The sequence below is a fragment of the Phyllobates terribilis genome, unplaced genomic scaffold, assembly GCF_046119375.1.
Source record: "Phyllobates terribilis strain yellow unplaced genomic scaffold, ASM4611937v1 Scaffold_2__4_contigs__length_985480577, whole genome shotgun sequence".
NCBI lineage: Eukaryota > Metazoa > Chordata > Amphibia > Anura > Dendrobatidae > Phyllobates > Phyllobates terribilis.
In genome coordinates this window covers 123,954,179-123,973,076 of record NW_027362762.1, presented here as the reverse complement: position 1 = coordinate 123,973,076, position 18,898 = coordinate 123,954,179, and the positions used below count along the sequence as shown (strand labels likewise).

Genomic DNA, 18,898 nt, shown 5'->3' with positions numbered 1-18,898 from the left:
GAAAACATCCATTACCTATCGCAGACGGCATTATTCCTGGATGACTACTAGAAACATGCAATTTCCTCAATTTCACACTGAAAATCTGAAGGAAAAAAAAAGGGGCTTCGCATGAAACTGTTTTCACTGTCATATTCCATGGTTTTGTAACATTTCTCTGGGCAGATGTACACAGCATTCCCCATAGGACTTTCAGTGCAGTTCAACACTGTCTGCAGATACGTTGTCAGTTCCAAAATCCTGTAGGCAGAAAACAAGAAAGAAATCTGAATTTATAACAGAAGTCTGTATAAAGCAAAATCCATCACTGCCATTGCATAAAAAAGTTACTTTATGGTATTTTTTATTTTGTTGTGTTTTTATCTGTTTTTTTGTTTTCTTTTTTGTCTTAAATAAACGGATACATTTTGTGATTTAAATTCAATAGAATAGCATTGACCTGATTATAATCCAGAATATTTTCTGTGTGTCTGCAAGGTGCTCAACAGATTTTGCTGTGAGTGACAGAATGAGAAAACATAGCAGGCAGGCAAATGGAGCCAGCAAATCAGTAGCAAGTGATCAGTGAGCAATAGGGGAGATGCAAGAAAGGAGCTTTAAGTCAGTGGGAGGAAGGAAAAACTACTCAGTGAGTGGGAGAGAAGGATAATCGAATGGGAAAGCAGGGAGATCAAAACAGCATGAAGGGATACCCTAAGGGATTTCACCAAAGAGAGGCGGATACTTTACAGCTGGAAAAGATGCAGCCTCCATATAAGTCAATGTAGGCGAGCAGCAGTCCAGACAAGTGCAAGTGGTAATCTTCATTTCATGTGCACGCTTCTTAACTACAGCAAGACACTCGGCATGGAGATGACTTGATGGCATTTTTTACAGTCAGCATGGGATATTCCTATTAACTTCTCGATTGATTATATCTCATCGCCTCTGAAAAGCTTCTAGATATTGAGGAAAAAAAAAAAAAACAAGAAGACCATTCAATCATACGTCAGGAAGAACAGATCGTACTACAAATACTCAATGTGTTACCTTTCCTTACAAAGCTTTCTAATTAAGTTTCATTTGGAAAATCCCGATCGAAAGAATCTGTAAACTTCACTTTGTGGATATCAGAAAATCTCAATTAGACCAAGTAAGTATTAAATAACTTATTCTACATTTTTTATGTATACATTGTTTTGGAATTCAGAGACATCCAGTCCTGTATAAATAAATAAATGGGATCTTTTATATTATTATATAATGCAGCCCTTTACTGTGTTGTTTATTATTGTATGTTTTGTTTTTTTATCGATTTCAGATAGTCACTTGGATTATAAAATGTTCTATATGGTAAAGCATCAGCAGACAGAACGGACTGCTTTAGTCTGTTGTTCTGTGCTTTAAGGCTGGGGAATGCTGACACCTGCAGGAAGGCTGCAAAACCAAAAATGTGGAAAAATTATGGTTTTGGAATATTTTTATTATTATTTTTATAATGCTGATAAATGGGTATATCGGTTTACTGCTGAATTATTTTGTCTGATAGTAAAGATCCTACTACAGTTGTCTCAGGGCTGTCTAGTCCTCGTCCCTATTAAAGACTTAGAAAGCTGGGTAGTTGTTTGCCACTTAACCCAGAATAGCTAATATTGTGTTAATATGGGAAGACAAGTGCTAAGTACGTAGTCCTAGCTGAGATTAGATTTTTTTATACTGTTCAGGGAGTTATTGAAGGAAGGAGGATAACTGGTGATCTCCATAATGGCTGCATTTCTCATAAATCTGCGACGAATATCCACGAGTATCACATGCTGATTTTGTTGCGAATTTTGCATCGGATTTCTCCCTTCTTCACTTATTAAACATTAAGTAGGATGAAAACTGCTACGAAAATCAACATAATAATGATTTGAAATCCGCACCATGCTTTCACATTCGAAAAACCCGTTTACTTGCATTGTACTGTAAAATGCTGCTGATTTACAGTGTGAATATCGCATCACAAATACACAATAGATGCGCTATGTGTGAACTTGGTCTAATGCTTTTTTAAAGGGGTATTCCATTCTTTAAGATCCTATCTCAATATTTTGTAAGTCTAATAATAATAATATTAGCAAATACTGCCAATTAGAAATTTAGTATAGTTCTTCTGGTTACCTATGTCACTTACCCCATGTGTAGGGCATTGCAGTAGCTTAGGTATCCATGGTTATGACCACTAGCAACTAACTGTCACTATATGAGTGGTAATAACCATGGATATCTAAGGTACTGCAATGCCCTGCACATGGGGTAAGTGACATAGGTAATCAGAACTATACTACATTTCTAATTTGAGGTATTTGCTAATATTATTATATTATTATTATTATTATTTTTATTATTATTACTACATTATTCCATTCTCTAAGATCCTATTTCAATATGTTGTAAGTGTAATAATTATAATATTAGCAAATACTTCCAATTAGAAATTTAGTATAGTTCTTCTGATTACCTATGTCACCTACCCCATGTGTAGGGCATTGCAGTAGCTTAGGTATCTATGGTTATGACCACTAGCAACTAACTGTCACTCTATGAGTGGTAATAACCATGGATATCTAAGGTACTGCAATGCCCTGCACATGGGGTAAGTGACCTAGGTAATCAGAAGAACTATACTACATTTCTAATTGGAGGTATTTGCTAATAATATTATTTTTACACCTTCTACATATTGGAATAGGATCTTTGAGATGGGAATACCCATTTAATTTGTGAGTTTCTTTGACCCTGGATATGGTAGAGAGGAAGAAGATGTCACTTAGTTGATATTAATTGGAATTATATCTTAATTGTAAAAGGGGATGTCTCATAAACAACATTTTTCAAGTCTCCACAATATAGGCGATACATTTGATTGCTAGGGGTTTGTATGCTGAGAACCCCACTGATCCAAAGAAAAGCGCTGCAAAGTCCTTTGTGAGAATGAAGCGTTATTGAGCAAGAGCGACCACTGCCCCATACACTTTGCTTAATTAGTATGGAAAGTCATTGGACACTTAATAAAGTAGTGGTCAGATATGATTAAGCTAGGTTCTCACTAATAAAGTGCTCTTCATCAAGCACTATGTTTGCGTTTCAGTCAGGATCCCCAAAAAACAGGATTTTGAAGGGAACCCAGACAGAGCCCTGATGGAGCCATTCACTTCAATGGAGTCACTGTGGACAATGGCCTCCACCCTGACAGTATTCATCTTTTTCAGACATGCTTAAAAAGTGGTCTGCCAGAGATTACTGTATTAGTATGAACCTAATCAAAGTAATACTTTATTCTTATGGGACCTTGGGGGCCCAGTTTTTGTGAATAGAGGTAGTCCTATGGTCAAACATCCAAAACTCATAAATTTATCAGCAATCCTGAGGATAAATGATGTATGGTGCTTATGGGACAAGCCTTTTAATCTTTAAAACTGTAGGGCATTTGCATTTCAACTTGTTTCAATATTTAATATGAATTCTATTGTAATACTTATTGTCATGTAACAATATCTTCTATTCAATGCTATAAAACAGAAAATATTATTAATTCTTATTAAATATTCTGCATTATGATCATGGGTGACAGCAATGTAATATTGTACATGACATAATTGTTGTTTTGTTTTAATTAGAATAGATTAGAAATCAATCTTTAAAGGAGCAATCCCACAAAATGTTTTATTCCCTAAACCTGTGTAAATGTGTACATAATGTAATGTAAGTGCTTTAAATGGGTTATCCAAGAATGTAATAAAATGGCACGCTTCATGTAATTCAAATGGCAGCCTGTCCTAATGACATGTCGTAACAGACTTCAGTTTGAAGAAATATAGCTCCCAAGGTCTGTGTCTCAACTGACAGAGTAGCTGTATTCTGAGCTGCGGGGAGAAGGGCTGTGACATCAGAGACATCAGAAGAAATAAATCTTCTGCTCGGCTAACTGAGCACAAAGGATTTTTTCGCTAGCTTTTGTCCTGCCTGCTCAGTCAGCTGAGGAGAAGATTTATTTCTTTAGATATCACAGCCATTCTCCTCGGCTCAAAGAGGAAACACAGTTGAGACACAGGTCTTAAGAGCTGTGTTTCTTCAGATTGCAGCATGTCCTAACTCCTGATTAGGATTGGTTGATGTTTGAATTACCTTTGGGGACCATTTTATTACAATATTGGAGAACTCCTTTAATACACGCATCGATCATTATCTTTCCCAGTTTCCAGTGTTGCTCCAGTCCTCTTCGCTTTTGCGTGCTTGAAATTCTGACTTGCTGGATCACACTGGTGTTGATCTGTGAGGACAATGTAAGTCTATGAAGCCTCGTTCTGACACTACATAGGCCTACTTTGTAAAAGCAATTTCCGTTGCAGTCACGTGAGTGAGAAGAGGACCAGAGTAAAACCGAGAAATCTTTGAGTATATTATTGACCTTATACATCATTACATTTATATTTACACAGGTTTGGGGAATAAAAAAGTTCATGCGAGTGCTTCTTAAAAAATTCTCTTCTCCACTTATTGTCCAAAAAAAAGTCAGTGTTAGTCACTGTTAATCTAAACCTGGTGGATCTATTCTTCTGCGCACTAATATGAAAGAACACCTTTTATTTAGTTTTGTGACCTTAGGGGATATAGATTTTTGCCTTGTATCATTAGACAGGTCTTGCCGGTGTCAATGTGGAATGATGTCTGTATACATAGTCTTTCTGCATTCTGGTGTAATGTGTTATTGGGCATTACTACCACTTTACATCATTAGTGTCTAATCCAGAACACTGAAGCATTTCTTAATTAAATTACAAACTGCTGCTTTCCTTGGATTACGTCTTTCACAAAAGGAAATGGTACTTAGGTCTCGCCTCTCGCTCTACAATCTTATTAAGCTGATGGGATCACATAGCATTTGTTTTACTCCACTGTGTTAAATATAGTTGCCATGATTGAGAAGACCTATGGATGCTATGAATGTTAAAGGACTTCAACAACTATTTATTTATTTTATTTTACTCACTTATATAGCGCCATTAATTCCACAGTGCTTTGGCAAACTCTTTTTGCCAACAACTCTTGGCGAACCTTACCAACAACTCATAGTCTTCTTTCACAGAGTTTATTCTTTACATAATTTTTCTCGGTTGTAAAAATATAGCACAATTTTCTTCTGTGTCTGTAGATTTTTTTTTATAAATACCCATTTTTTCCTAAAGAGATCCTGTAGGAAAATGCATGAAAATAATGCTATACTTAAAACAAGTAACAAGTAACTTTGTGAAGTAACTTATGCCACTAAGTGGCGTAACTTTTTATGAATTTGATGGACGTAGCTATGCTCTGTCCCACCCATACTACTCCCATATTGGTATAGCTGGTCAAAACTGGCATAACTCTCCAAATGTCTCAATAATTTTGTGCAACACTGGAATTTGCGCAAAAATATTGCAACTTATTATGGTGCTTTACATCAGACATGAATCGGGCCAGTTTTGTTTTGTTTTTCTATTTGCAGAAAACACAAAAATTGAAGAAAACAAATGTTATTTATTGGCTGAACAATATGGTATATGTCACTTTAGATCAATAAGAGGGAAAAATTGTAGAATCACTTTGTAATTTCCATTTCTAAAACAAATACTGACTCAAGTATAAAAATTCCAATTAGTCTGCAATGAAAGAGGAGTAATCACAGACCTTATCAAGCTGTTGGATTTCGCTAATTGATAGAAAATATGGCCCCAACACAACAGCTGTCGACTGAAACAACAAAAAGGATTATAAATCTGCTTTAAAATAGAAAACCAATTTGGGCTGTGATGAAAATCTTGGTAATTCTCAATGAGATGCACAAAAATTGGTTCAAAAGTATGAAAAGTTTGTAAAAGTAAAGCATAGAGGTAGCCCAAGACAGCAAAGAATCAGGACAGAAAACTGAAAACAATAAGCCTTAAAATTAGAAAATATAGAACAAAAGAAAGGGAAAACAAATGGGAGGAAATAGGAGACAATGTTTGTGATGGAACTGTAAGAAATCATCCAAATGAAATAGAAATAGGAAAGAAAAATGAAAACCAGCAACAACATTTTATCAGAACAAAATGACTGTGGATGATTGGATGAAAGTGATATTCATTGGTTAATCACAAATCTGCAATGGCCCAGGGGAAGAAACATATAAGAAACAAACAGAAAGGTGACTACTACATGAAGTAATTAGATTACTCTGCTTATCTATGATGGAGATGCAAGTCCAGAGCAAAACAAGGGGTGATGGCAATCGCTGCCTGCATAGTCATTGCACCAGTGTACATAGAAATACTTTTCTTATTGTATTAATAAGGAATAGATTTAATGTTAAAGTTATTTAAAGCTTCTTTTTAAAGGGAGTCTGTCACCCCTAAAATGCCAAGTCAACAGCATAAACATTTACATAGGGGTCGTACCCTTATAAAATCATACCAAGCATTTATAAAATTGTCTTTTATTTAATATGCAAATGAGGGTGCTCTAGGGCACCCTTGGCGTGGACCGAACTGCAACGTTATGCTTTTCTATTTGCATATTAAAGTTAATCCCTTATGTTAATTGATAGTGCGTCATTGGTAAGAGTGAACCCTATCTAAAATCAGTTTGTGTGTCTATGCTTATGCACTGATGCTGGAGGAGCTGAGTGGTGCTCTCACAGTGTCAGTGTGATTGCGCACACAATGTGGCTGTGGGTGTGCTCTGACACCCAACTTCCTGTCTGCAACCGCCGCCCAATGTGCCCGCAAGTGTTAGGAGGAAATTACACTGTGACCTGCATTTGCTGTTTGCTCACTTCAGCGTCCACTTCTTTCTCACTGAAGCCATTCAATCAAAATAAAACATTGACTTGAATATGCAAATAAATAATCATTGGTTTGTGCCTATTATTGTGATTTAAGTACTTGTTTTGAAGTAAAAAATGTAAAAGAACAACCTCAAAGTTTGGTGATTCTTAACCTGCTCCACAATATGGGGGGATGGAGGGCAAAAAGGTAACATGGAAGCCCTTCCAGGCTATGACAGCCCCTTTATATAAGGCTATGATAGACTTCCCAGATTGCCTGTGCTATAGAAAGTGATGTGATAGCCTTGTGATGCCCACCACCCTGCATGTGAGCCTTCTCTAGATGATGTAATCTGCAAAATATAAAAAGGCGATTTTTCACAAAGAGAAGTTGTGCTATGTACCAGCAGAAATGACGCCAGATGACCTGGCCTCCACAGTCACCAGACCTGAACCCAATCAAGATGGTTTGGGGTGAGCTGGACTGCAGAGTGAAGGCAAAAGGGCCAAAAAGTGCTAAGCATCTCTGGGAGCTCCTTCAAGATTGTTGGAAGACCATTTCCGGTGACTACCTCTTGAAGCTCATCAAGAGAATGCCAAGAGTGTGCAAAGCAGTCATCAAAGCAAAAGGTTGCTACTTTGAAGAACCTAGAATATAAGACATATATTCAGTTGTTTCACACTTCTTTGTTAAGTATATAATTCCACATGTGTTAATTCATAGTTTTGATGCCTTTAATGTGAATGTACAATTTTCATAGTCATGAAAATACAGAAAAATCTTTAAATGAGAAGGTGTGTCCAAACTTTTGGTCTGTACTGTATATTTCTGCACATGGCGCTCCTACTCAATACTGAATGAATCAAGATGTTTTCAAAAATTTGTTTCCACTTTTTTATCAATTGCATCTCAAAATGATGGAAAAATTGGAAACAACATTTTCAAAACATCTCGATTATTCAGTATCGAGTAAGAGCGTTACAACTTTTCCTTTTTGGTGCAGCAATCTCAATAATGTAGAAATACTTATAGAAATGTATAGTTAATCTTTTTATTTGTCAACACAGCTAATTAAATCCAATGATACTTTCATTGGATTCTGTAAATAATGGTATATATAGCAGTGTTCAGAGACCATCCTTCTAATTGTTCAGGACAGTGATTAATAGTGAATCGAACCTCGACTCCTTTATATTAATGACCAGTTATGTGTTAGTTAGATTAATGTATCTCCGTTATTTTTTCTCTATGAATAAATAGTTGATCTAAATACATCAATTTCTGTGCTATATAAGAACTGCAAAATGATGTGTGACAGTGTGATGTGTACAAAGGATTTTCTCACTTCTTGTGTGTAGCCAAGAGCTAGTGTCAGTCAATCAGCTATTTATGGCCACTTGATAAAGAACACTTAAAGGGAAAGAGAATATTCTTTCTTATAGATCTGCTGGCTGTTCTTTAAAAAACATTCTTTTATATGGCTGTAGAATAAATGGTTTATGATTTAGATTATGTATTTAGGGTTTTGGAGAATGGGTTATATATTTGTGTATGTGCATCATGTAGTAAATAACATGAGATTATTCTTCTCATCCATAACAGGACCCCCTACCCATTTAATTGACAGCTCCTCACAGAGTCAGTTAAAGGGGTCTCAGCTGGTGATCATATCGGCTTTTATGACATAGTCACCAGGCAGAAAGGATTCATTACCTTTAGTAAGTTTTGTAGCAGCATTTACTATAAGGGATTCTAGTACTCAAGTGAATAAGATAGAAATCTTGCAAAAAAGATTTGCAAGACTTCGGCCATAAGGGGGTCCTCCAGCTCGTATCATGATTAAGGATCAGCAGATAATTGATAAAGTATTGAGACCAGATGAATATAGATGGTTCACCAGGAAACTAATCTGAACAATATGATTGTTCATTAAAAAAAGGCATAAAATTTATGTGTCCAGGAACTGTATGCAGAACTCCTTATTTTGAGAGCAATAGACAATTTGATATGGAGTGTGCCCAGGGGTTGATTCTGAAAAAATGAATGATACATTATAGAGATGAGCAGGTCTAACTAAATTTGAATTTGCCAAATCGCACTGATTTTATTGGGAAATTTAATTTGCACTAATTTTATTCTACTCAAAATTAATGTCCCTTATTCTTGGAGAAACATCAGGAAATAATAAATGTAACATGTAAAAATAATACATATTTTATTTCTTACTGTGCCCCATAAGTAGCGTTGAGTGAATTTGTTAACATCAACTGCATGACAGTGTGGCAAATCAGAGATGTTCATGGGCAGAGCCGATTTTTTGGCGCGAACAAACCGGAACCCCCAACACAAACCTGAATTTGAAATGCTGAACAAATTCGCTCAACACTACCCATAAGCCCTAGGAACATCTTTTCACAGCCACTGCACGTTGCATCTACAAGCTAGGCCAGAACTTCCAGCTGTGCCTCTGGGCTTAGAATACGCATCGTTAGTTTGTGGTGCCTGTCGTCGCTGTGACTTAATGATGCGCATGTGCAAAGACGTCCTGAAGTAACATTTTGACCTCATGGCAGGCGTTGTGTTATGTACGTAACTCACTCATATAAGGGTAATGGGAATAATAAAGCCTACAACACAGAGAAGCCACACCCACACCCTACTAATCCCTGTTCAGACTAGACAATTCCTAGCCGCACAACTGAAAACACCACCTTGGACCCGGCAGTCAAGGGGTTTCTCATACCTCGAAGGAACATGAGGGGAGGCCACTGTGCAAAGCTAACCAGGAGAAGGAAAGTGTGAAGAGGAATATGAGGACCCAGGATGAGAAAACTTAAATCATGTGCATGAAGGGGAAATAAGGAGAACTAAGGAGAATAATAAACGAAACAAGAATAATCTCCCACTAACATAACTGAGGAGAAAGGAAAAGTGCTGGGAAGGCAGACAAATGAGCAAACAACAGAAATATACATGGTGTTTTCCTAGCAAGGAAAATTAATTCGCTGAAGAGCTGGAACTCAGTAGCACTAATCCACTTAGAAGTATAGCCAGCAAGGAAGTGTAGTGAAGGGAGAATACAGTACAGACCAAAAGTTTGGACACACCTTCTCATTTAAAGATTTTTTGGTATTTTCATGACTATGAAAATTGTACATTCACACTGGAGGCATCAAAACTATGAATTAACACATGTGGAATTATATACTTAACAAAAAAGTGCGAAACAACTGAAAATATGTCTTATATTCTAGGTTCTTCAAAGTAGCCACCTTTTGCTTTGATGACTGCTTTGCACACTCTGGGCATTCTCTTGATGAGCTTTTGATGCCTACAGTGTGAATGTACAATTTTCATAGTCATGAAAATACAGAAAAATCTTTAAATGAGGTGTGTCCAACTTTTTGTCTGTACTGTATATATACCTCAACCCAGAATGTGATAGCTGCAACCAAAACGGGACAATGAGAAACACCTGAAGAGGAGCAAACCCATTTAGGAAAAATAAAGGCAATAGGAACCATCAGCATCAGGACAAGGAAGAAAAGGGCAATAGTTCAGCAGACAGGAAAGCCGACCACGGAGCCAGAGGTCACCGGATCAAATCCCCAAACCGAGCCATAACAGCTGCAACCTCACCACATGGACTCTAGCGTGGGATTTCCATCCGAGTCTAGGCTCATATCGATCTGGGCCTAGCTTGAAGATGCAGTGTACAGCGGCGGTAAGATGGGGCAGAATAGGGAAAGTAGTGAGATGAGTATTAGTTATATTTTTTTAAACCTTTTGTCCTCTAAAGGCCAGCCTGCTGGAATTTTACTTAATTTGAACAGAGTGATTAAAAAAATCTGCATATTGGATAATATACATATTTTTTAATTTGAGTACAATTCAATTCCACTTGAATAAATTCACCCATTTCTAACATGTTGTTATTAGAAATAATAAAAGTCTGCAGAATTCATAATTTTTACTTAAAATGATTACAGGTATCTAATTTTGGCTCACCGAACCCTTACACATTATATGTATGTTGGCTGAACTTGACGATTTCTGCAGGAACAGACAAACATCTGACTTTGAGGCAAGGATTGTCCTGTGCTTCCCCCAAAGTAGATTTTAGGAAAAAGAGGGTTTGGGTATTTCAGTTTTCAACAGCCTGATCCTTTGGTCCCACTAGAGATACACTGATGAGCAAAAGGGTAACAATGTTTTGAATATTTGACTTTCAGGCTCTATATCCCAACATCCACTACAGCTTTGAACGTGAGACTACCATCATTTTATAGACAATCATCTTGACTATCTCATACATAAATTTGACTTGCAACTATTTTGCACATAATTAGTTATGCAGATTCTTATCACACTGCATTGTTACTGTTTTGCTCCTAAAAATCGAAATTTTAATTTGTATTATTTTGTCAGTATTTTTTAAATCCCCTTTCGGCTTTCAATACTGCCTGAATCTTTCTGTGCATGCTATCAATCAAATTCAAGCAAGTCTTGACCGAAATCCAATCCCAGGTCTCTTCTACACGATCCCGAAGTTGGTGGCATATTGGTCAACTCACTTGGGTATGTATATTGCTTTTTCTTCAGCTCTACCCACAAGTGTTTGATTGGGTTGAGGCCTGGAGACTGTGGGGGCCAATCCAGCACCTCTACTTCATTGTCATTGAACCATTTCTTTGCCAATCTTCACATATGGTCATTGTCCTGCTGGAACACTATGTCATCCTTTTCATACCCATAGTACTCGAGAAGTAATTCGGCTTGTAGGATACTCACATATAGCTCAATATTGAGCCCATCATCGATCCTGGTCAAGTATTCAGGTTGATACAACCCCATGTCATCAGGCTTCCTCCACTGAACTTGACAGGTCCTTCAATTTCTCGATCCGTTAGCCCCTTTTTCTCTTGTTTCTTACAGACTCATTTGCACTCATCAAAGCCTAGTTTATTCACTTTCATCTCATCACTCCAAATCACTCATTTCAAATCTTCTACTGTCAATTTTTCCTTTTTTTGAAAACTTAAGCCGACGCTTCTTACGACAATATTGAATTCAAGGTTTCTTCAAATTTTTAAGGCCACCATACCAGACTTGTGTAACATGCATCGCACAGTGCTTTCATTGGCATCTGTGATCTCGCTATTACAAAGCATACTAACCACCTCCATTGCCATGTTTTTTGCCCCAGAACTGATAGACCTTGTGATGAGCCGACTTGTTGACTTTGATATTTTGCATGGATGTCAACCTCTATGCTTTTGAATGGATGGATGGTCTTAATTTCATATTCTTTGAACTGTCATGGCACTCACATGATGCAGTTTGGCAATTTCCTTGGCTGAGAGACCGCTATCGATATGCTGGATGATGCTGTTTCTCTTTTCTTGGGAAATCTTCTTCATGGTTGCTCCTTGATTTGAACCAGTGACCTTTCACTTGGGAATCAACCTAATAACATACTGAGCTATTAAGGGATGTGGGAACAGGTGGTAATTTGTAGTATACAGGAAGAAAAAGATTTTCCACCACCAGGAGCAAAACAGTAGCAATTCAGTTACATGACAGAATCTGCATAACTAATCATATGCTAAATAGTTGCAAGTCAAATTTATGTATGAGATAGCCAAGATAATTGTCTATAAAATTGTGGTAGTCTCACGTTCAAAGCAGTAGTGGATGGTGAGATATTGGGCCTGAAAATCAAAAGTTCAAAACATTGTTGCCCTTTTGCTCATCAGTGTAAACCACTGCCACATACCTCTATGCTAACCGTTCCCTATTAATATCATACACATGCTTGGTCTAACTAATCTATCACTACTTATTATGGAAATATCTCTTTAAAAAGTTTTGTTTGTGTAGTTTACAAGGTTTTTATTAATTCTATGGTTTCCTAAACTTGCTGTTGATCAAAATATTGTCTTGGGATAACAAATAACCATTTTTCCTTTTTCATAATCTTCTTATTTCTATGTACAATAATCCTAATGGTTTATCAGTGATTAGCCTATTATAATCCATTCCCTAATGTGCACTTGGCTAAATTTTGTAGAGTTCAATTATCATAAACTAGTCAAGAGAGAATAAGAGGATTTGTTATTGAGAGAACAGAAACATAATGCATTTATTAGAAAAAAGACAAAGGGACAGTAGATGAGAAATCATTAATGTCTTACTTGGTTGGGCAAAGAATTGTTATACTCTAAAATTTACAAAGGTGATCAACAAGAAGAAAATATTTATTGTAAAGAAAAGCAGGTTAAAGAAAAGTGGAGAAGTCCTTAGCAATTAAGCTGTGTGCCCACGATGCGTTTTTTAAGCATTTCCGCAGCGGCAAAAACGCATGGTAGAAGGCCTGCCATGTTCCCCAATGATAATCCGCATGTGCTGTGCACATGCTGCGGAAATTTCCGCTGTGGATTATCATTGCGGAAAAAAACGCAGCAGTACCAATTATTTTGCGGAAGCGCTGCGTTTTCGCCGCCATTGACTTGCATTAGAACGCATGGATTCCGCTTCACTAGATAAGCACATGCAGAATACATGCGTTCAATGTGAGGATGGTACCCAAGTCTAGAGGACAGGAGACTCTCCTCCGGACCCGGGTGCCATAGAAACTGTAAAAAAAAAAAAAGAAGAAAATAAAAAATAAATATTAGATTTACCTTCTGGCGGCCCCCGGTGCGCTCGTCCTCCCTTGCCGGCAGATCGCGATGGACTGGAGGACCTGCACTGATGTCATAGTCATGTGACGGGTCACGCGACGCTGACACTGGCAGGTCCTTCAGTTTTCCGCGATCTGCTGCCAGTCTGGACGGAGCGAAGCAAGACTGCGGGGGCCATCAGAAGGTAAGTATAGATTTATTTTTTATTTTGTACCATTCTTTCGGTCACAGTATATAAATCCATGCCATTTGCATGGATTTATATAGTGTGACCAAGATGACAAGCACTTTCCAAGTGATGCTAAAATCGCTTGGAAAGCGCTTGTCAACCCGCATGCGGAAATGCATGTGAAGAACGCTTCACATCCGCATGTCCCTGGCAGGAAAACGCATGTACAGTCCGCATGTACAATCCGCATGCGTTTTTTTCTGCCAGGGAGATGCAGAAACGCTCAGGAAAAATCCGCTGCATTTCTGCATCGTGGGCACATAGCCTTAGTTTGGTTCTTATTCAAGTGGTAGGCAGAAGGATTGCTTGCTTGCTCAGGGGTGTAACTTAAAACTTTTAGATCAATAAGTAAAATATATAACAACCACTTTTTATATGTAATTTATAATCACAGTTAGGCTTTAGCGCCCCTCAGGCAACAGGGCTTTGGTTGGGTACAATTGTTATATTTACAGTTTCATGCCACTGTTTCATTTGTAATGATTTTATATTTTTATCAGAGGAACTTTTAAATATAGATTCAAAAGAAGACGGCCATAAGCTTTACTTCATCTATGATGATTGTCTTCAAATCTTACGTCAACTAATACAATAGCCTTAAAACATTCCTCCAGAAGGAACTTGCTAGTTAAAGAGAAGTGACGAGCAAAGAATATAAGGAGGTTTGTAGAAACGATGACTGTGACTGGGCTGCAGCTTTACTATGTCTGTATTGTGACTGAGAATGGCAACAATTTTCTTTTAATGAATTTAAAAAGAAAGGTCTACAACACATGAACATTTAAATTTTGAAGGGTGAAGGCTTCAAAAATTTACTAAATATTACTGTAACGGCTCTGTTGTCTGACATCCTGGGGCTAGGGGCTCCTTCCTTATCCCTAGAGCTAGGGGTGCCCTGCTATCTCTGCTCCCTGGATTACTTCTAATGGTGAAGACACTGGGGCGACGTACCTTGCTGAGCTCCTGAATCATACTTTATCTGTCCCCTCCCCCACACAGGGAAGTATACAACAATACACCAACCTGACTAACAAGGGAAATCATACAGGGATAAATGAAACTACCAATCATACAAATATGAACTCACAAACTACAGAGAGGAACACCGTGAAGTAAAGGGAAGGAGAATAATAAAATAGGAGAGGATGAGGATATGCACACAGACAAATCACCTAGCAGCAGTCTTTTGAACAACACTCCAAACACCTCCACAACAAACACCTCCAACCCTACACCAGGCAGTAAAAACTAACACTGGCAATCCTGATTGCCAAAGGCAAGTATATATAGAAGAGGGGAGTGGTCAACACTGAAGAGCTGAGAATATCAAAGCAGGAAATCTCCAGAAATTCTCAACTAAATAGTTTAACCCCTGTACTGCTAAAAGAAACCTGCACTGCTTAACCCCTTTACCCCCCAAGGTGGTGTTCACGTTAATGACCAGGCCAATTTTTACAATTCTGACTACTGTCACTTTATGAGGTAATTACTCTGAAATGCTTCAATGGATCCCCCTGATTCTGAGACTGTTTATTCGTGACATATTGTACTTCATGATTGTGGTAAAATTTCTTCGATATCACTTGCATTTATTTGTGAAAAAATGGAAAATTGAAGAAAATTTCAAAATTTTTGCAATTTTCAAAATTTGAATTTTTATGCCCTTAAATCAGAGAGATATGTCACACAAAATAGTTAATAAATAACATTTCCCACATGTCTACTTTACATCAGCACAATTTTGGAACCACATTTTTTTTATTAGAGAGCTATAAGGGTTAAAAGTTGACCAGCGATTTCTCATTTTTCCAACAAAATTGACAAAACCATTTTTTTAGGGATCACATCAAATTTGAAGTCACTTTGAGGGGTGTAGTTTCCAAAATGGTGTCACTCGTGGGGGATTTCTACTGTTTAGGCACATCAGGGGCTCTCCAAACGCAACATGGTGTCCACTAATTATTCAAGCAAATTTTACAATCAAAAAGCCAAATGTCGCTCCTTCCCTTCCGAACCCTGCCATGCGCCCAAACAGTGGTTTTCCCCCACATATGGCATATCTGCTTACTCAGGAGAAATTGCACAACAAACTGCATGGATCAATTTCTCCTGTTACCCTTATGAAAATGCAAAATTGGGGGCTGAAAAACATTTTTATGGGAAAAATGGGAAAATTTTACTTTTACGGCTCAATGTTATAAACTTCTGTGAAGCACCTGGGGTTTCAAGGTGCTCACCACACATCTCGATAAGTTTACTTAGGGGTATAGTGAACATTTTGAAGCCAGAGGTATGACACAGAATTTGATAACATTAGGTCATCATATTGAATAAGTTGTCATTAGTCTTGAGCGCAAGTGCTCGCTACTTGAGTTTGCATCGGGTGAGTATGCACCATGTATCGCAGGTGCTCGAGTGACATGCTCGAGTCCCCGCCCACATGTTTCACGTTTATTAGACACCCCAAAAAAAAGGGATCACTCGTGCATGGCAGGCAATCCCCGCAAGGTTTTTTTGGTCGCGAAGCATATGGGGCAGAGACTCGAGCATGTCACTCGAGCACCCGCGATACTCTGTGCATACCCAAGCACCCGATGCAAACTCAAGTAGCGAGCACTTGCGCTCAACACTAGTTGCCATATCGTCATCTTTTTTTTTTACTTTTGAAAAAAAAACAACCCTAAACCTAGCCCAACCCTAATCCTAGCCCAACACTAACCCTAACCCCAAACCTAACCCTAGCCCAACCCTAGCCCAACCCTAACCCAACCCTAAACCTAGCCCAACCCTAACCCTAACCCCAACCCTAGCCCAACCCTAACCCCAACCCTAACCCTAGCCCAACCCTAACCCTAACCTTAGCCCAACCCTAACCCTAACCCTAGCCCAACCCTAGCCCTAACTCTAGCCCTAACCCAAACCCCAACCCTAACCCTAGCCCAAAACTAACCCTAGCCCAACCCTAGCCCTAACCCTTGCACAACCCTAACCCTAACCCTAGAGTTTATTTTTTACGCTATTCCTCGTGCGGTATAAGTGATTAGATGACTTTATTCTTCGGGTTGGTGCGATTACAGTGATACCAGAATCATATCGGGTTTTTATGATTGACAGCTGTCACACACTAAAAGAAGCATTTTTTTGTAAAATCTAGTTTTTGCATTGCCATATTTTGAGAGCTATCATTTTTCCATAGTTTGGCCGACAGAGTCATGTGATGACTTGTTTTTTACGGGATGAGTTGATGTTTTTATTGGTGCCATTTTCAGGCACGTGACATTTTTTGATTGCTTTCTATTCCAATTTTTGGGAGGCAAAATAAACAAAAACCAACAATTCAAGAATTGTTTTTTTACTTTTACATTTTTTTACACTGTTCCGCGTGTGGTAAAATTGATAAGGTAGCTTTATTCTTCGGGTCAGTACGTTTACAGCGGTACCACATTTATATCATTTTTCTATGTTTTGGTGCTTTTACACAATAAAAGCTATTTTATAGAAAAAAATATTTTTTTGCATCGTTTTATTCTGAGAGCTATAACTTTTTTTATTTTTCAGCTGATGGAGTTGTATGGCAGCTTGTTTTTTGCAGGACAAGATGATGTTTTCAGTGGTGTCATTTTTATTTAAATTAGTCTTTTTGATCGCGTGTTATTTCATTTTTTGTTTGGCGGTATGATGATGAAGCATTGTTTTTTGCTTCGTTTTTTAATTTTTTTTTTTTACCGTGTTCACTAAAGGGATAAACTAGTTATAGGTCAGGTTGTTCCTGACACGGAGATACCAAATATGTGTACTTTTATTGTTGTTTTTTTTTTTTCATAATAATATTTATTGATGGGTACATTCTATTTTTATTTTTGGTGGATTATTTTTTTTATTTTTTTTTATATTTTTACAATTTCTTTTTTTTATTTTTCATTTTTTAACACTTTTTTTTACTTTTATTCTTTGTCCCACTATGGGACCTTCACTTTTTTTATTCTGATCGCCTGTATAGCATAGGGATGGAGTACCATCCCTGTGCTATACAGGCTGTCAGCGCTGCAGATGCAGAAGATACTTTTGTCATGTGATCGCAGCATTGAGGGGGTTAATGTGCCGGGAGCAGTGTGGGACCGCCCCCTGCACATAGCACCAGGTGTCAGCTTTGACAATCAGCACAGCACAGGCTGTGCGGGCGTGATCGCCATGACGTACTAATACGTATCTGGCTCTTAAGTCCCAGGGCGCAGATACATATTAGTACGTCTTGGGCTTTAAAGGGTTTAATATGATAGTGAAGTGCTACTAATCAGCGCAGGAGTATGAGAAATCAGATGCTGTGGTCTTCTTTCCCCTCTGTGACATGGTAAACCGTGACAAGCACATTATAGTCTAGACATTTTTTCTTTTTACTGGGGTATTCTTTACTTCATGTACTTTATATATATTTGCTACCATTTTTTTTTTAGCCATCGTGGTTTTCAATAAATAAAGCAACTTTGCAACTAGTTTACTGGACATTTTGTGTGCTACAGACTATCAACGATTGCAATTACTATTTAGAAGACAATTTGCTCTAAATTAAATGGATAGAGCATGTGAAATAAAATAATTGGGCTAAACAAACTATATTGCACCTTTGATGTATTGCACACAAGTATAATCAATTGATATAAAACAATTAAAGGAATTTTTCCACTAACAAAGGTAATTTTTATCAACATTTTAATCAATAGCTCTTAGAATAATAAATTCCACAATTGTATGTGATTAAAAAAATGTTCCTGTGCTGAGATAATCTTATAAATGTGCTCCTGCTGTGTACTGTGTAATGGCTGTGTCTGACCGTACAGGAACATGGTCTGATCATACCACATCTCCTGGGCAGGGGGGAGGCAAAACAGAGTATCCAGACAGGACAACAGGGAATCACAGCTGATTCTTTCAGAGAGGTAAAACATTTCTTAAAAACAGACAGTGAAATGTTTTGTCTCACAAAAAAAATCAGCTGTGATCCCCTGCTGAAATGACTGTAAACTATATTACGTCCTCCCTTGCCTAGGAGATGTTGTAAGATCAGACCATGTTCCAGCACAGTGAGACACAGCCATTACACAGTACATAGCAGGGGCACATTTATAAGATTATCTCAGCACAGGAGCATTTTTTTTAAACACATCCAATTGTGGAAG

General features: G+C 37.8%; 1 protein-coding gene across 1 annotated transcript in view; it reads left to right on the top strand.

Annotated features, from left to right (window-relative positions):
• Positions 1–511: 511 nt before the first annotated feature.
• Positions 512–18,898, top strand: part of TRPC4 (transient receptor potential cation channel subfamily C member 4) — a 557,235-nt gene continuing 538,848 nt past the window's right edge. Inside the window, exon 1 of the mRNA XM_073662572.1 lies at positions 512–1,132. The gene's annotated coding sequence lies outside the window, so the exon portion shown is untranslated. The remainder of the gene's footprint in view (positions 1,133–18,898) is intronic.